The sequence below is a fragment of the Saccoglossus kowalevskii genome, chromosome 15, assembly GCF_978046115.1.
Source record: "Saccoglossus kowalevskii chromosome 15, keSacKowa6.1, whole genome shotgun sequence".
NCBI lineage: Eukaryota > Metazoa > Hemichordata > Enteropneusta > Harrimaniidae > Saccoglossus > Saccoglossus kowalevskii.
Window position 1 is genome coordinate 13,936,193 of NC_140655.1, and position 20,791 is coordinate 13,956,983.

The window sequence follows — 20,791 nt, forward strand, 5'->3', positions numbered from 1 at the left end:
ACACCAGGAACAGTTGACTTTGTTTCCACTATATGTATGCAGAAGGCATTGCATATTTACATGTAATACCTCTATAAAGCTATAGTGAACCGCTTTTTCTAATACCTGTATACTGACACTAGACTGTATTTCAACGACCTGCACTTTTGAACAGTGAACACCACTTGTTATCCGGGAATTGGGGATGAACTTCATGTATATGGAAAATGATGGTCGGCGTTTCTTTCTCCCAATAAAAAAGATCCCAAACATGATTTCAATACCTGTATGAATAAGTTGACAATTTTGAGATGGAACCACTTGTTATAGGAGGTGCTATACTGTTGTTAAATACCTGTATTAGTTAATATAATTTCACTGTCCATAAACATATGAAGGTGAATTTGAATGAAATGTGGCTGATCAAAATGAAAGAACGATACCCAGATGTGCTGGGATCTTTCATGTAATAATACGATAGAATTAAACTAATGTGCAGCATGGACGATTTAAAAAAATTGCTCGACTTATTGAATTGCGTGTCTTTACATGAAGATGACATGAGAGTTGAGTAATAGAAACGACTTAGTTGAATATAGTGCTTTGAAGACCCATCAACTGGTACAACTTATTGTTTTTCATGTTTTATTGGTATATTCCTTGACAGATATTCTCAGGTCATTGTATGATTGGCCAATTAATAAGAAGTTGTAATTTAACAACAATATATTCAGTGAAAAAATAAAATGCTTTAGATCCAGTACTTTAAATAGTGGCAATGTACACTGAAAATCTAAAATTTGATGTGAATTATTTTTGAATGTATATAGACAGGAGAGCCTTCTTTTTTATGTATTTCTTCATGTCAGGTCAGGCCTGCTGACAATGTGTCTCACTGAGTGGGGTGAGTAGACTGTGATTTTAATATAATCTGAAAGTAGACATATTTATCCCCAGTAATTATGTTTGTAAAATGTTAATATTCTTGTTCTACAATTTTCTTGTTTAACAGACCAGTAAAATACGCTGATGCAATATGTATACCTCCGTTCGGCCCTTAATTAGATGGTCATTTCTATGATAATGATGAAGAAGGAGGGAAATGTCGGTCTGTTCAACCAAATCGCTTGTTAAATAAACAATGATTCATAAAATGGGAATTTTGTAAGAATCAACTTGTTACTTTTGGAATACTAGTAGATGAAACTCATGAAAATGCAAATAAATCGCTGAGACATTCGCCAATAGAGATGGAGATGGGACAAAAGAAATATACAATTTTAAGCTGTAGCTGTATGTCGCACATGATTTAGGAAATATTAACAGTGATAAAATGTGCGAATGGTAATATTCTTGATCACACCGGTATGAAAATAATAAATATGTTAATAAGGAAGCTTATGGATTATTACAATTAAGGTAGAGATGCAGGTTCGTGGGCACTTGGGAGTGACATTTTTTGTTTGGCTTTTTATTATCCAAACAGTCTTGGCTGTTAACATTTTGTACAATTGTGAATAGTGGAACATACTCAAAAAACGATTTTAAAATATAGATAACAGGTGCAAACATTCTTTCTTTTGAATGCTTAGCAAGATTTAGCAAGGCTGTACATAAATAATAAAAAAAGAAAGATGGTGAAAAAAATGACGGGATCTCCATATTTAACTTTTAACAAAACGATAATACATTTAAATTTGGAGCTGCTACAGCCATTTTAATTATGAGCATTGGCAAACTTCTTTCTGGGTGAATTGTTATGCAAATTAGCAATTATCTCAGCTTTTCTTGAGTGCACATCCCAGAACCTTGAAAGAAATAGCTCCTAGACGCTTTGACCTTTTGTTTTGAAATTTTCACAAATGATTGACAATGTGTTTATCTTCAAAACGCCGTTGGGGTATTGTTTTTAGTTGAACAGTGTTATAACAATCGTACAGACAACTAGCATGGGTGTTAATTTATGCATAAACTTGAAGTAGTGAAATTTGAGATGCAGCCCTGCACAATTGAGAACTGGTAACAGTTTTCAAGACGGCACTTTCTTCATAGTAAACAAATGTACCCATATACCAATTTTGACAGGAAACAGAAGCATGGTTTAGAAGCTATTTTTTTAAATCACTTTTGACCAAAGAAGCACATTTTTGTGCATATTTCAAACTACAGTGTCCATAGAAAAAAAAATACTAACAAAATTTTAAAATTCATACAATAAGCTTTCCGAAAATATATAGTTTTGTGAACAAAGGAGGTCATCTTGGTTTTCTAATTAACTAATTAAAATACCTGTCAGGTAAACTGCATCTCTACCTTAAGGAGGGTTAATATTCTAATTTCGATGGAAACTTTATGAGGTATTTCCTAGTTGGTACCTAGTTTGTAAAATTGACAACCATTTTTTCATATGATGGATGAATATTCGTATTATGTTTATTACACTACTTTATTCTAATAATTCTTGTATTCAGGAAATGTATACCAGCATTTCTGCCAGTGTATAGATGATATAGTGGCTTCGTCCTACCATTTTTTGCAGTCCTGTGAAATAAAAAATATTTAAATTGTAAAATGTCTTCCTTTAATTTTTGAAATAAAACACACCAAATAAATATGAGTGGTATTCGGTGACGTTACCAAATTGTAGGCTGTTTAAAAACGCACGTGGTCGCCGGATTGTGCATACCCTCAACGTAAACATATTATGATGCATACTTACCAAATTCAACTACAAGTTGCTATCCCCTTGCTGTTAAGAAAACAAATACATGTGATATAATATAATATTCTTTTAGATTTGAAGAGTTGCATTTGGCACAAAAAGTACCTTGCTAAAGTGTGATGGAATTTTCAGGAAAGGTTTTCTCTTTGTGCGTAAATATACTACTTACTGAATTTGGGGAGAGTTGTGCACGACGGCAATAAAAACAGATATTCTGGGTATGATTTTTCTTGATAAATCACACGAGATGTCATTAAATGATCAGGGGAGGTTATCACTATATTTTTTGTAGAGAACTGAATCTGGTTTCCATGAAAACAACAATAATGCTCCATTATTAGTTAAAAAAGAAATGTTTGCACACAGAACATGGTTGTGATATTGACATTGTGATATTGTGTGTTGACACATTGCAATATCAAGAGTTAGTTGATTTTATTATTTACTCCTGCTTGGGTCTTGGAGACTGATGGCTTTCCTATAATCTGATTGAGAAAGCTAGCTCACTCTAACCATGTACGCATGTAGTCAGGCAGGTACATGTTACAGACTAGTTGGCTGATGTCGTGGTAGGACACGAACGTGTAGCTAACGTTGATTTACAACTAAAACCGAGTCCCGTATACGAAGTTCGCAAAAATCATTCAGTCTTCAGAAGTCATTTTAATACTAGCTGTATTCTGCTGTTATAATTATTATTTATTATTTCCGACCGTTTTGCGATTGCATTTTCTAGATGCTTTGATTGAACGCCGCATTTGCATTGTATTCAAAGTTGCGTTGGGTTTACGTTGATACAGTGTTATAATGTCTACACCAGTGATCTCTTGGCAGTGCGTAACTTGTACATTTGAACACTGCAATTATAAGACTGGTAGGAGGTAATACATTTGGGCGAAAGTATTAAAAAATCAGATTTGTGGTTGTTGCCAAGGCAGCAGTAGGTCAAGTTTGAACCAAATCGGCCCAGCCAAAAAAAAAATCACAGAAGAAATGCCGTTCCTGGTCAACAGTCCCAACTTTGGGGTCGAATTTCTTGGTAAGACATAAAAAAGAACAAACAGTTACTTTGTGTTCACATACAAGTAGAATGAACTATTTCCGAAGTGTTTAATCCTACAGCCTACAGTTGTTGGAAGAAAATACATTTCACGCGAAGCTATTTTAACTACTAACAAGTTTGAGCGAAATCGACCAAGCCTAAAAATCACAGAAGATGTGATACGTGAAATCACTGGAAATCACAGACACCCCCCCCCACACACACACACACATGCAAGTAATTTTAAGGGCAATCCTTGCAAATTATAATTTTCAGTCAGGTCACTTACATTTTTCAGTACAATAAATACAATACGTTCCATTGCATATAGTTACTGATTATATAACATTGTTGGTTTTAAATGTATCAGTCCTTCGTTTTGAAACCATTTTGTTTTGGGACGATTCCGTGCAGAAATTTATAAACAGATAGTTCTATTATTCTACTAAATTTAAAAGCTTCAAATAGAAGCGTACCACAGTTGCAATTACGTAACCTGGCACTTTGATGCAAAATAAAATTGTGGGTTGAAATATTTAATGTCGCAAAGTAAACGTAAACGGAGGTGATTGGTATTACCTAAAGTTGCAAACATGTATAAAAATAGAAAATACACGCGCTGAACCTTTTTGAATAAGGCCAACAACATGCACACTAAATTCCAAACAATTCTGGATCACAATTTTTAACAGGTAAAGCTAGTCGGTCGAGCTAGCCAGAAAAACCAAACATGAATTTCAGTTTCGAAAGAATAAGCTTCTGGGATGTGTTTTATTTATAATTTGCTTACATGACATATAGCCAAACATATAGAAAGGTTAAAGATTATGTTCTATATAACATTGGATAATAAGTCAAATTATTTTTAATCATTATGCATTTTATACGATGAGATGGGGATTGAATATGTAAATGCTATACACGACCTTTGGGATTTCTATTTCTATTCATAGTCCTCTGTGACAACCACTGAAATCCTACTAATGGTGAGTCAGAATTGATCGGATTTATCTGGTGTCTCTACGACTTTGAAAACATTTGTATTTAGGCATTGAGGTCAATATTTGTAAAGACTTGAAGTCACGAGAATACCCGATTAAATCTTGTAATTGTTGAAACCAATGTTGTCGCCGATATATAGGACTTTCTGTGGAGTCCTAACGTGCCGAGATCGAGAGTCGAGACATTTCTACAGGGCTACTGTACGACAAGCTTAACCAGAACCATATTGATGTATGAAACGAGCTTTATTCTACACTGAAATATAAACCGAAGTATGTTAAGTGACGGCTTATGCTACATAGCACCCGGCGACTTTGAGTGTGTACTGTGATGAATTTGTTTGTGCATATCTGTTGCCCAACTTATTTAGCTGATTACTAGCAAATGGCTGTGTTATGTCTGTCATCATTTAGGCTCATGCGAGGTCCTGGATGGAACTCGACTCAGTGATTTGGAACTAATTACGATATAACCGTCGCTATTTGGACTACTATTTCTGACAGTTGGTATTCACAGTTAGTAATATAGTGAACGATTAATCAAAAGATATGACGTGTTCAGTACTTAGTGTGATTGGTTGAATGTGTGAAGGCCACGCCTTAGAGTCTTTTAACTGCTTTATAATTGGTTAAGGTTTTGAAAGTGAATAAAGTTGTTTTTAGTTGGTCTTGGCGAGTACACCAGGAGAGACGCAGTCTTGGGGCAGTCTAGGAGAGACTTGGGTCACCCTTGCGATAGTCTCGGGGACCTTTCCCCAGGGCGCTGTGTCTTATAGAGTGCTCGACTGACCGACTAAAGATGAGAGTTGAAACATATTTCGTTGTGTGTGTCTATTTGACTGTAAAGTTTAAATGACTTTCACGGTCCGGTACCTCAAGGGGACGCGATAGAGAGACAAGACGAGATTCCCCCTGGCACGTTTGGAGAACCCCAGAGGAGAAGATTTCCCCCGTGATAGTACCGTAAAATCAACAGTTGAAGCAGTTCTTGATGAATTTGTTATCAGATACGTGCATATGGCTGGAACATAATCTATATCTCTACTAAAATCTAACTGATTGGTGTCAATGGTAACGCATTTGAGTTATGATATTCCATATAACTTTTTAAGCTATCAATGAAAAATCATTCCCGAAGGTTCTGTTCACATGACAACCAGATTCACATCTGAACTAAAATATAAATGATTTTTCCTTATGTTAAGGGAAACCCCCTGGAAAAGGTTCACTAAAATCCATCCAAAACGTTTAATATATCAACTGCTTTTAATTGCTCTAACAAAATCAAACCGATTGGTCTTGATGTCAAGAGAAATCACTCTGGAAACATTTATATGTCATGAATAAAATCATCCATTCCCGAAATGGGACAGGAACATACCGCACTTTGGCACATGGTGTCTCCAGTTTGTTCTTCCATTGGAATATTATTTTGTATTTTCCATATACGGATTATGATTGATATTATGTATATTGCACGTGGATAAATTATATACAATGTTGTTAGCCTAAATGTTTCAAAATAAAGTTTACCTCCTTCTGGTAGTTGCTCCTGTCTCTCTTCTGTCACTGAAAATAAGGAATTATGCATGACACATTACTTAAAGTCGATATGTTCTTTTTTCATGTATATGTATAGTCTACTCGTCTATTGTTTGTATTATATGTGTTTCCCATACACGGATCATAATTGACAGCATACATGATAAATGTAGATAGAATATACAAAATGATATAATGTTACTTTAATTTACCTTGTTCTGGTATCCAATCGCCATCCATCAGCACTACAAATGTGACAATATGCACCAAGCGTTAGATTGGATAGGTAATGTTTATTTTTAACCAAATTCCCTATGCCATTTAACTGATTGAAGGGTTTTATGTATCTACATTGATATCATAGATCATTGCCGTGACTCATCATAACATAACAGTAGTGTGTATTTGTGATTCAAATTCCATATTACATGCAAACAAATGTACTTTACTGCAAGCCGAAGCGTCTAGTTATATAAATTCGTCTATATATTCATGTTAATTCATATAAATAACCAGGAAGCGGCAATAAGAGTTGTGCAAAATGGCGAGTGCTGAACAAATGCGTGTTTAAATATACAATGCATAATATTTGACATGCTACTGAACAAACATGTCGACAAACGCACTCACTGTACAGCTAAAACTACTTTGAAATCCATATAGTCTTCTATAGTTTTTTCAGTTACAATATCAATGCATAGTTCTTGTATATAATAAATGACTTCGTGCATAATGGATTTAAATATATAAATAATGTTGCTATATAACAATATTGTTTCCTAAAATTACCTTGTCCTTGTACCAAATCGTTATTCCCAGACAACTACAATTATGAAAATATGCAAGCGTTAATTGTGACACGTGTTGTTCATTTGAACCAAATTCTCTATGCTGTATCACTATGTGTCAAACTATATAGTGTATATATAATTACGGTAAATTTACATTAATATCCAACCATGTTATTATATTATATGTTAGTCTCTTAAATATTTATAAAGCGACCTTTTTCGAAACTGCATGTGCAAATAAACAAATGAATTGTAATTTTAGAATTGCTGATAAACTTATTCTGAAAAAAATAAACGTATGCAAATGTCATTCGTGATTAGTTTAGTATTAAAGTACCCCTTTGATCTCACTGAATCGAATCGAATCGATCATATTGTGTGTTGTTTATCATTTGTCAACTATTTTTTTTCTTTTCTACAACTGCATCATGATTCACATCGATATGTATATTATATTCACTTATATTTATATACGTATTAATTTTTCTTAATTATACCTCACCGAGTTTCAACCCAGGGATTGGGTTGACAACCCAATTAAAAATATTCATCGAGAGGTTAATACGGCAAGTAAGGGTTCTTGCAAACAAGTATAAATCTCCTTCATGAATATATTTAATAGAAAAATAAAAATTGAGCAAAGGTGATATTTTTAACACCAAATATGCTATTATTTTTCGTATGGGGTCTTGTATCTACATCAAATACAGAGCACAGAGTATATAATCTCAATCTGAGATGACCACGTTGAATGACATCATTTAAATGTTGCTTATGCAAACAAAGACGTGAAGAAGGTGAACCATACTCGGACAATATCTCATAAACGCTTTTACCAATAAAAGTCAGGTGAATTCGTCTAAAACGTTTTAAATCATGGCAGCCGGGCACACAATCATAAAGCACGACTCTTTCAAAAAGAATTATGAATATTCTGGCAGAATTTGTCATTTCTAGGCAACGATGAATTGTTCAAATCAAATAATTTTCCATGGAAAATAAATCCAAATTTTATTCCAAATCGTATCCATAGTTGTTGTGTCTGCAGGATAAACCCTCTTAGGAGTGTTACAAAATTTTCATGAAAATATCGATGAATGCAAATAACAAACATTGATGTTTCAATGACAACGAGACTTAGTTCTGTCCCGAAATATAAGCAAATGATTTTTTTACCAATGACAACCGCTTCAAAATATTTAAAGTATAGATGCAGGTTTGTGGGAATTTGGGGATTTTTTTTCCTTTTTTTACTGTTGTATATAATTCATTCCAGTTTTTAAGTTATGTAAATGTAAGATAGGTTTAAAAATAAAATTTGGTATTTCAGATAAATGAACAATTGCGGATTTCTTTATATATACATTAATGTGATTTAATAGTGATAATTTCTTGTGCACAAATTTGATGGTGATTCCTCTATATTTGTGAAGAGGTTTACAGAATAAAGATAGCTTGGTAAATTGTATGCGAAATGTCATCTCCATTGTCAACTGATAGCAACGGACAAACACTATTGATGTTGCTATCACGATACCTATCTTTACAGACACAAAATACGAAAACATAAAAATGCTTGGTTAATTAAAAATATAAAAAATAAAGAGAAATATAAATTACATCAAAATCGGCAACAAAATGCCGTTTTTATTTAAACATCCCGGAAAATCGTGCACCCTAGGGATACCATCTTGGTTACCTTGATCGAAAACCCTCTCACCTAGCATGCATAGGTTACGATGTTTGGCTCGTAACCTCTGGTACTAAGGCATTCTATGAATGAGGTATTTCCAGAGGTCGGGGTTCGTTCCATCGACCGTCTCGTATGTAGTTCAATGAAACCTGCCTTGATTTTCCCCTTCGAATGCGACTTTCGAAACTGCAAATAGGCGTTGTGTGGCAACATTTTACGGTCGTCTAACAGAAACTTGAATAGCGTTGAACTTCGAATGGCTCATTTCAGAGAGGATCGCGAAAAACTGCGTCATACAAAGTGTTGTTTGTAAAGGTTTGAGGAGAGGGAAATTTAGACTCGCCCAAACTATGTTTACATAACTGTATGAATATCTCGTCGGCTTTACGTAATTCATGATGCCCCTCCCCTTTGGTGGAACTGATAACACCACGCAAGGTTGGTTTCCTCAACATTCAATATTGTCAAGCGTCGGTGTGGCGGAATTTGGCATTTATTCGTGATGCCATTTTTTTGTTTTCTGTTTGGTCATGGAGATTGAAATCGCAGTTTATTTCAATTTGACACTATTTCGTCGATTGATTTACGAACAAAAAAAAGACAGGGCTTATTTTTAAAGTTTTGAATATACAATAAACCTCAAGCTTGGCAACGTTGTAATATGAAAATAAAACATGCTATGTGTACGCCTTGACGCTAATTTGGTAATAAACAACTGACATAGTGAGAAAGTTTCATCTAAAATACCTATTATGAGAGCTATTTGGATTTTAACTAAAAAGGGGGGATTGGTTGATTATAGGAAACGTGAACATTAGTTAAGTTTAAAAAGAAGTGATCAGCTGAAATTGGACAAGTTATTGTCCGCAGAGCAGTTCGTAGTATTACTAGGTATAGTGTTCTTCGGGAAGACAAAAATTATTATGTAAATTTCCCTATTTATTTATATATTGTATGCTATTTGGATAGCAGTGTCAAATATATATTCTTGGACCTCATCTATTTTGCATAGCTTCTATTCATTCTGTGTTGTGTTCAATTTATTTTGGCATGCATTTCTATTATTTTACACAATCGTCGCATTATTGGAACAATTCGGTTACATCTGTGATTATTCATTTTCGTGACTTCAAGGCCCAATTCGTTACTAATTTCTGACCCCATAGTATATATCTAAACACTCCAGCTACTTAGTCAGACCACACTAAAATCTTCAAAGTGCATCAACAATAAGTCAAAGGTATAACTAAGAATAGAATATTAATATTTCAGTTTCTGAAATAGCCTTATGTTACATCAATAACTATCGTTGAATTGAAGGTTATACCCGAAGTAAAATCACGACACTGTGGTAGGGAAAGGGATTTGGGTTAGTAACATATTAGTCAATACCATTCAGACTATTAATGCAAAAAAAAATATTTGGCAAATGAATGTGAAATTAAGTAGAACTGAAAAGAGACAAGTAAGGGAGAAAGGGAACCACTCAAATTCAGTTCAGTGACAATGACAGTTTGTTTCAAGTGCGTATTAGAAAATTCGGTGGCCAAAGACTAATAGTTTGGAATTATAGGACCCACATTGACAAGTACCAAGAACATGTATGTGTTGGTGATTGTCAGTGTAAGTAGGTATAACTAAATGTATCAACTAAGTTATGTGTGTATAATGATATAAATTTTAATTTTAACATATAATCTTTAGACGGCCACCTATTTAATCAGTATTTACATTGCAATTTTATCCTCTGCTGCTTAGAAATATGTGTGTGTAAAATGCAAACATGTATGCAGCTTGTCTTAAATCTGTACTTGGTGGTCTATTAATATGTACATTAAAATTCGCCAGGCTGCATTGAAATCAGTTTGTACAATCTCAAACCTAAATGCATATTATTAGCCTATTGGCAGTCAGCTGTTAAAAATAAATTAAAGTAACCTTATAATAATTAGTATATATAACATCTATCTATTTATTTATTTATTTATTTATTTATTTATTTATTTATTTATTTATTTATTTATTTATTTATTTATTTACTCATTTACCCACATATCGCCCGCCCGCCCACTCATTGAACTCATTCATTCATTATATTAAATTTTCAATATAATAACATGTGGTTTATGGTTATATTGCTATGTGTAGAATATGACTACAAATTATTCATTTGCGATGGGTAGTTTATATATGTCATATACAAGTGTGTACTACACGAATAACGAATATGACAATTGTTACATTTATATCAGTGCCCAGCAGTAGCATAACACATATTACCGTGATTGCTTTCCAGCTTACCATCTTTCTGTCATGGAAAAATGAAATTGAAAGAATTGAAGTGTGAGAGGTGTTGAGTGAAATTGTAATTGTATTCTAACATTACACAAATGTTGACATTATTAATCATGTTTTTTGTTATATGCTAAAAACATGCTGGACATCATTTTCATGTAAAAAGTGTATAGTTGTATGTGTTCACAAACCATGTATACGGTGAGCTGTGTTATGAATCGCCATGTACACTTGTATAGCAGAAACAATGTCAACAAGTGTTTTAGATTAGCTAGTATATATTTATGATGTGTATCATTACAGTGCTATATTTAGGATGGTCATTGCAATAATCTAAACTATACCATACCATACCATAATACACCTAGCAGACAGACTTAATATAATGCACCAATGTTGATGCAAAATATAGTCGAACAATGTAATGGAGTTTATATATGTCATGGGAGTATTCTCAATAAACTTGATTCTGCACTCAGGCAGTGGACTCTGTGTATGTTATTGCAGCACATAATCTGATTATTCTGTATATCTAAATAGAAACAACTGATAGTTAGATTGGGAGAGCAGCCACTGGTGATGTTATCAGGTTTGAATTTCCATTTAATGTTTGTGTTTTGCATTGTGTTGAACACTGGGGAAACATACAAGCCGTTAAGCTTTAGCAAAAACGTTAAATTGAGAGAAGGCTACAAAAACCACTTGAGCAAGAAAAAGCTTCAGGACATATGCAGATTTGTTGATCAGACATGGTCTGTGCCATTGTTTTTTAAATGCAGCCTAGCATGGTAACTGTTGGTAAGTGTGAACACAGAACCTTGGGGTAGTACATTAACAATGAAATGATGGTCTCCTTTACCACGACATGTAGTTGCAGTGCAGTTCCAGGTACTCTATATACATGTACACCGAGATAGTAGAATTTGCTTTCAAACCCTGTATTGTATATCGGTGTATAGAGGACTGAATTTGGATGTAAGGGTACACAAAATGGTGGAATGCATTCGACTAACTGTACTATGGGGACATGACTGCATTCAGAGCTGGTACAATGTTCCATTATCTGAATGTACACGGGAGATGGTGAGCTGTATTTTGTTCACTTATCCAGACTAACTGCATGTATAACACACACATATATATATATATATATATTACATATATTCCAGAAATAAGGGCTAATATTCCTCTACCTGTGCAAATAGATTCGGGGTCGTTTCCGCTACCCATACTTAGCAGATGGCAACAGTCAAAGAGATGCATGAGAGAGTCAACACATTTTGATATGAGCAGGGACACTGACCGTTTATGTACCAATCTAAAGAGAAATGGTAATACGATTTTAATACGATAACACGTAGAAAGGGCAGTATGTCTAGTGCCCATAGGTTTCAGACACAAAATAAGTATTTAATTTGTTAACGCGCACGAAATGCCAAATCAAAAACAATACTTATTTAGACATGGATACACACAAAAGTAGTTTTCTGATAGCCATAATTTGAGGACACAAATTGATAATCATAAAATTGTGCACTGCGTACAATCACGTATTTTTAAATTGCAGTTGTAATTTTAATATTTTTATGTGTGGCCTGCAGTCGTGAGTAATGCGGAACAGAGTGAGGTAGATCCCAGTAAATACCAGTTGATGCCATTATTTTGTTTTAATTTTACGTAGGAATTCATGTTTTCAGAGAACGTCTCTTGGAAAATTTATGTTGAACTATTTACATCTTGAAACATAAGTTGCATGAGTAAAATAATGTCATAACATATAGTATATATATTACAGTTTTCTATCCAAGATACATCGGTATAATTTTATATACATGTACAATCACTTATAAATATCAATGTCATTCAATGCGAATCTAAAAAGGTGTCAGCATTGAATAAATAATACATAAATAACTTACAACCCAGTCTAGGTCTGCTTGTGGTGAATGCGTCTTCTTTCCGTGTCAGACAGGGTATGTCGGTAGTGGTTTTAGTTAAAACTGTAAAATATTTATTTTTGTTGTAAATACCAGGATATGTAAATACGTGTAGGTGTTTAAAATAAAATAGAATACAAGAAATACTACTTCTATATTCTCTTCTAGATTGTATGCCTATCATTTTCATTTAATTTTCTCATCGAGTGATGACGTGTTTATTTTGTTTTTCTATGTGGTTGCATAGCGCGATCTCCCCGCTTTAAAATAAAGGCTATCATGATAGCTGGACACAGACACACCTCTAGGCAGTTTTCTATCGGGATACAGTGGTCTAATATTATTGCACACGTTTTGGTAAATACCAGTGTGATTTATTCTGAGTATTTAAATAATACGAATCTGTTAATCTGTGTGTTAATCAGGCATGCACTTTTCCATTATCTGTGAGCAAGTGTGAAGACAGACCCATGAGGCATTACAAAAACAGTAGATCAGTGAATATCTAATTCTGCTACTGTTTTTTGCAGGATTTTATCACATGTGTGTGTATATATCGCCGTGTGCTATCTGTGCTGAGCACGCTATGATTGTGGAGGTAGCTGGATGGCACATGTTCTGTACATGGGATATCCTGCTTGCGAGAGGGATGTCTGTCTGTGACGAAAGTCAGATTTGTCACAGGGGTGCAGAAATCCATATTTTTCATTACCTGTAAATAGTAAATTACATCCCATATATAAAATTGATACTGGAATGCATTACATGTAGGATTGCGTGGAATATCGTCTCACTATCAATTTATTGGATAAAATGCACTGTTTATAAACATGTATGTATGGAAAAAGGAAATGAGATTCAAGTACTTTTGGAATGTCTATCAAATGTTTGATTGACAGTGTTATTGTGCTCATGAACAGAGCGAGACTAACTGTTTTTGTTTTACCAATATCTGGTTACCTGAGTTTCAGCCTTACAAGTAAATGAAACGTCCAAGCAAATGTGACAATATGCAAAAAGGGTGACATTATTCTGCAGGTTAATTACTGTTTCTATATGTATATTGCACAATATTCAGCATATTCAGTGGTAATGTTCTATATTACTTGATTCCATTCAATTTAACCAAATGTGTAGCAATGCTGGCATATGTTGTTTACTGCATCTGTTTGATATATATAATATAAGTAAAGTTAAATTTTTTTGAACTTTGTATAAATTTACATTGATCGTGGGTAATAATATTATTTGTATGGAGTCATATAAACAATGCTTCATTCGCATTGCTTTTGTGTCGAGCTGTCTCTCTCTCTCTCTCTTTATCTCTCTCTCACTCTCTCTCTCTCTATATATATATATATATATATATATAATATATATTGGAAGAAATTATTCACCCATTGATTGTTAATTTCCACAAATGCAATATTGTTTGACATAATAATTACAAATTTACATATTACTTCACAATACTATCGCTCATTGCATGAATTAATTAGCTATGAAGAAATATTTAGAATTGTGTCATAGGTCTATTAATATTTTTTTAAATATAGGATACCCGAACACGCGTGGGTGAATACAAGTCCCGAAAGTTTGTTTAAATTGCACTTTGTCACTTATGATATATGCAAATGAGGCAATGGCCTGAGTACGGTAAGGTGGTGTGTGACTTCCTGTCTCGGCTTTCTGCTTATTTATCTCAAGGGTGATCAACTATCCTGGCAAATTACAAAAAAACAGACATGAAGTAGACGATTCCAAGCTAGCAGATTGAAAAAAAAACTTACATCCTTCTTGCAAACATGTCAACAAATAAAAAAAATACACTGAAAAATACATTAAATTCGGCAACCAGACGCTATTTTTAAAAATCACGAAAAAATCGTGCACTCTGTGCATGCATGCGATGTAACAAAGTGTGTTGTAGATCTATGCTCGGCGATCTCTCGTACTATTCAAAAGCACTCTAGATTGAGATTATTCCAGAGGCCAGGGCACTCTAGATTGAGATTATTCCAGAGGCCAGGGTTCGGTTCATTTTTGACGGCCAACTTGTATATAAATAATACTAAAACATTCTTGAAAACGCAATTCAGTACAGACAACTAATCGAACTGTATAGCGTTTTGCTCAGTTTTGTTTGTTGTGCTATGGCCCTTTTCAACTGGGTCGTCTACCTGAAAGTAGAATAGTGTTACATTTTGCACAGTTGTGGATGAGTGTGATGAATTTTGGCATTTAGCCATGATCATTTTTGTGGTCAATATTCTTTACTTTCGTAAAACGGGCATTATACACGTTTTTGTTTGATGGTTGTTCAGAGAGATTGTAATGTATTAGCTTTCACGGTGTTGTCAGTTTGATCTGAAATGTTCACACTATTTCGACGACTTCTTTACGAGCACAATTACACCCGGGCGTTGCATTTTAGATGAAAAAGCTAAAAGCACAAGACATTACTTAGTTACATATAATTCTGTCAATCATGAACAAATGCTTGTGAACACCAAGTAATACGTACGTAGATGCACCACTTCTGTTTCAAAAAGATATAACAACGTTACAAAAGTGCCTCTCAAATCAATAAATCCAAACTCTCAAAGCGTAGGAACTATACCAAAAACAACACGATAATCGACAACTCTGAAAAAACTCTCAAAAACTCAATAAAACCTTAAAACTCACTCATATTCCGTACTCATAATCTTCTTAAAAGTTCAAAACTGTGTGTGGAAAATACTTCGTCTACTGGGAAACGTTTAAATTTACCATCATAAAGGACCTAACAAAGTCATTAAGTATCAGTTAAAACGGAGATCTGGGCGTTCACATAAACACAATTCAATATCACAAAAAACGTTCATAAATCGACAATAGAAAACATGCAATACTTCACATGGATAAAACAATAGTGCTGAGATTCTGAAAAAAAGTTCAATGTCCTTTAGTTACCTTAAGCGGTTCTCTGTACAATATACTATTAGCTACAGTTTTACTCATGACTTCTGCCTAGCGTCTTCTTTCATTTGCTTCAGTTCAGTCTCTACAATGCATTAGTTCAAAGCGTTTTCCTCTGTTTCTCATAGTTATACTCGGCTTCAGTTTCTACCTTGTTTCTATTCGATATTCATCTTGTCGAGTGAATCGGTTAGTCTTCAAACACGGTCTTGTCGCTCTCGTGGAGCTGCCAGTTCCCTCTGCCAGAAATACACAGATTCGTTCATTCTCTCCTCATTACATAGTTCTACACAGGATGTCGTTGTGTGTTAAACATAATGCCCGGATTCTTCCAACATGTATGATGCGGTTTATTCTCGTGTTATTAAACCTTCATCTCAGGTACAGGGATCGCCACTTTTTCGATTGAACAAAGACACCCACAGATATAGAATACGTGTCTAGTGTTAGTCGCCCTGTGGAGAGCTCGCCAAGGCTGGCTCGCCTGCCGAGAGGGGAGCTTAAAAGTACTTAACATGTCATATCTATTTGATTAATTGCTTTCTATATTAAGAAACAACACATACCAAACTGTCAGATTTAGTTCCAATCACTGATTCAAGTTCCGTCCAGGGCACCACATGAGCCTGAATGATGGCAGTGATTTAAACAAGAGAAAACGTAGGCGATATTTTCAAGAATGACCACGTATTGGGGCAATATTTTGAAGGAGATCGATATCTTGCATGGGGAGGATATCGCCCCCCCCCCCTCCTCCGCTTGTTCTCGACAGGATAACACAAATTACACTCTAATTCATCTTGTGTAATTTCTGATATTCTGCCTCGAATTTATCACTCCGTCGGTACGGTCCTGATATCATTTTGCGGCGAAGTCTACGTCTGAATAAACATGAAAACAAAAACATTCATGCATATTTATTACACCATGGCTGATCATAATCATTGCATAGATTTGAAATGAACAATGAAATCAACCGATTTTTACTAACCGATATAGTAATATTGAGAACATTTGTTGTAAACATTTGATGCTTCATTTGTGTTGGTTTTCATCTCTTGGAAACTTAAACACCTAGATTTGTGAAAGACTAGCTGGCACCATTCAAAATATTGACTTTTTTCTCCAAGAATCGTTTGAACGTTGTAATTTTAAAATATAAATGTAAACAGGCAGAGCATGAAAGTCCAGCAAATGGAAAGATATTACTTGTAATACAATTTACCTTCAACTTAACAATGTCCTGTACGTTCCATAATGAGCTGTTCATCAATACCACTTGATAGAGACTAGTAGCTGCTGTAGCTCGTAAACTGGTTGGTAAAATTCCCGTCTATCCCCGCTGCTTTAAATAACTCCAGTACAACCAGTTATATACAGCCGTATGTGTAATGACTGAAAACAATATAAATAAATGACTGGTCATTCAGTTTTTTTTATATCTTTCATAAAACAATAAATGATGTACTAAAATTACATTACCATACATCTCATGAATATCAATGCTTGTTGCCATGGTGCCCTACAATGAATCTTTACATGGGACTTACAATATTAACATAAGGACCTTATTTGAAATTCTGGGATAGGGAATACATCAATTGCAACTCTTTGTAATTGTAGTGTCAGTTCTGGACTAAAGTGGCCAATAGACCCGTTCTACAAGTCAAGTGCCCTCTTGTGTTGAATAATATGGTGAAGGCAGTGTCCTCAAATTTGCAGTTTTAATAAATATCAGCTCAAAATAATGCGTCGAATATAATTTAACGTGTGTCATGCCTCTAATTTAAATTCACATGGGAGGGGTGACAAACAATGGTGACCTATCTGTAAATTACACTTTCCCATCTACATCATAAAAGTAAAAGACACCCCCCTCCCCGCCGATTGAATAGTTCGTCATTATATTAGTGTAAAACGTCCATATCTCATAACCATAGCTGAAAGGAGGAAAAGCAATCTCAGATATGCGAAAGGCTCTTGCAGGCTAGAGGGCGCTTAACTTGGAGGGAATATTTAAGAAAATGTTGCTTGTATATTTAACGTAAGTCATTACCATGACAACCCCGTCGTTAAATTTCGAAAACATTAAGTAAATGCCTCATATATAAGCAGATTATCACAACAGTCAACCGAAAAATCGAAAAAAACTGCTCACAAAGTTGTGAAAAGCGAATGAACATTTAGTAGTTTCATTCGGGATTGTTACCTGTGATATCATATTAACAAGGCCCATAGTTAAAAGTTCGAAAATGTGAATATATATTTCGTAAATTGCTGTTAAAATGCTATAGTGTTACTCCAAGTATGTAGAAGTCATAGGTCAATTTACAAAGGTACTTGTTCAAGCGATATCAATTTTAAATCATCCAAAAACATGAAATAGCCGTTTAATTTCAATTAATCCATGCAGCTGTGTGGTTAGGTGTCCGACAAAGTAAAGTAAAGCACAATCGGGCGTGGTTAGTACTGGTATAGGAGACTCCCTGAGTAAATGAGCTGTTGAATTTTGTTTTTTCTTTCATCCCACACATGGAAAAGATATAAGGCAACGTTCCTGCAATTTTTCTTACAATGATGTCAATCATTCATCGTGGCATTTTTTAATTATTGAAAAGTTTTCAAATTCCTTCTAATTTTCAAGAATAAGTTGTTCATGCTGTCGGCATGTAGTGGGTTTTAAGTTTTAAGGACACCAGGATGCTGGACACAGGAATAGAGACCCAGGCACAAGCTGTCAGAATTTAGCGGTGATCAGATATGGGAAGCCCAGGAGACTGATGCAGAAATAGGGCCAGTAAAAAGGGGGAAAGAAGGCGGAAACAGACCAAAATGAGAGGAGATTTCACAGTAGGGGCCCGCCATGAAAGCCACTGGGGAAACTCGAAGCAACTAAGAATAAAGTAAGGCATTTTGTATAAGTATAGTAAATCAGAAGATGGGAAATCGGATTGTTACCGATTGGTCCTACCAAAAAAATACAGGACAATGTTTTTGCAGGCTTTAACATCATGATGTAATGGCAGGACACATAGGTATCACAAAGACTGCGGAGAGTAAAGCAGAGATATTTCGGCATGATTTGGGGACTAATGTAAAATTATGGTGTCAGCAGTGTAGTTTGTGCAAAACGTAGTGTTTTACCCCGAAGGCATAGGGCACCACTGCAGCAGTATGGGGTAGGAGCCCCAATGGAACGAATTGCACTAGATATAATGGGACCATTGCCAGAGACCCCCAGGGGGAATAAAGTTATCCTGGTCGTAGATGATTATTTTGCTAAATGGATAGAAGCGTATGGGCTTCCAAATCAAGAAGCAGAGACGGTGGCACATACATTGGTAACGCAGTTTCTTTCACGTTTCGATGAGTATGCGCGTACATGTCTGGGAAGTTCGCATGCTCGGGTCTCTGCTTCAAAATATCCGCATAGAGGATATTGACATTTTGCTCTGGTATCTCGATTTTCACAGGGTGTAACCCGTTTTAGTTCAATTAAAAGTAATATAAGTCAATCGATAGATTCTACCGATAAGAGTTGTGTGAAGCAGATCAAAATATAATTTTGGAAAATCGTGTTATTTACGGAAAATTTCGATGTTATGGTGTCAACACTTTTCTACCTTGTGTCATTATATGAGTGGTAGGCGAATGTAGTGGTGACTGACTAACTTTGTCTACCCTACTTTAGGTCAATTTTTATTATCCATGAAACGTTCCGAGCGCCTGTGGGTGAAACGTTGATAGTACATTTCGATCACATGATACCCTATAAGGGGGGGAAAATAATGAGTTGGCTGACAGTGAATCCGAAAGAGCGGTGGAAGCTGAAATGAATTTATCCGAGTACGCTGAATTGGAGACGCTGAAAGAAATAGTTGCTGACTCGATCACAGCAGACTTGAACATAACTCAAACCACAGTCCTGTGCTCAAACAGATGCTAAACCGGAAATACGATGCAAGACCAAGGAAAATGGTAACGGGGAAAAATAAAATGATAAACGAGGAAGAAAAACTTACCCCAAAAAACACGGTGAAAGATGCAGGCAGTTCAGAGCAGCCAGGAAAAGCTGGAACGCAAAGAAATCCCCTAGAACGAGAAAAGTACCTCACCGGTTTCTTTATTAGTATTTCTTTATTGGCGCCCTCAGACATAGCACATCGAGGTCGCCCTCAGACATGAGTTAAAATTAGACCCAAATGCTACAATATGGTTCAAGAGCTTGGTGAGAGTATTGACGTATATGTAATTGCACTCAGAACACTGGCAACAACTTTTTGTCAGATTCTACATGACTCTATCATCCGCGACCAGATAGTGTTTGGTATAAAAGACAATGCAGTCCGCAAACGTCTACTACAAGAGCGTGATCTGAAATTAAATGCCTGTATTGATATTTGCCACGGAACTGAGGCAACTGCCTCAAAACTCAAGTACACAAGGTGAAGTCAACTCAACCCAGAGAGCCAAGAAAGAAAATGGAGAAGAAATATTCAAAGCCTGAAGCAAAAACTAGGGACATTGACTGTTAATTTTGTGGTTATAAACACGTTTCTAACAAATTTAAATGCCCAGCGTGGGGTAAAACCTATTCATTCTGTAATAGTATAAATCATTTATCTAAGAAATGTAGGAAATCTAGTAGGGCACATGATGTACTTGACTGTGACTATGACACTAACAACTGAACAGACAGTGAATCTGACTCTCACTCTGACACTGAGTGTATATCCTGTGTAAAATTCTACACTGTTGGTTCTGAAGAGAAAGGTCTATACTGAAATGGTCATTAATAGGCAACCAGTGAAATTTCATTTGGACTGTG

At 35.1% G+C, this 20,791-nt stretch overlaps 1 long non-coding RNA gene across 1 annotated transcript; it reads right to left on the minus strand.

Annotated features, from left to right (window-relative positions):
- Positions 1–2,406: 2,406 nt before the first annotated feature.
- LOC144349930 (uncharacterized) lies at positions 2,407–13,060 on the minus strand. The gene is made up of 7 exons (XR_013420089.2): positions 12,985–13,060; positions 11,012–11,078; positions 7,076–7,109; positions 6,499–6,531; positions 6,278–6,313; positions 2,699–2,728; positions 2,407–2,520 (listed from the first exon to the last, which is right to left on the minus strand). It is a non-coding gene; the product is annotated as an uncharacterized LOC144349930 (long non-coding RNA).
- Positions 13,061–20,791: the final 7,731 nt, after the last annotated feature.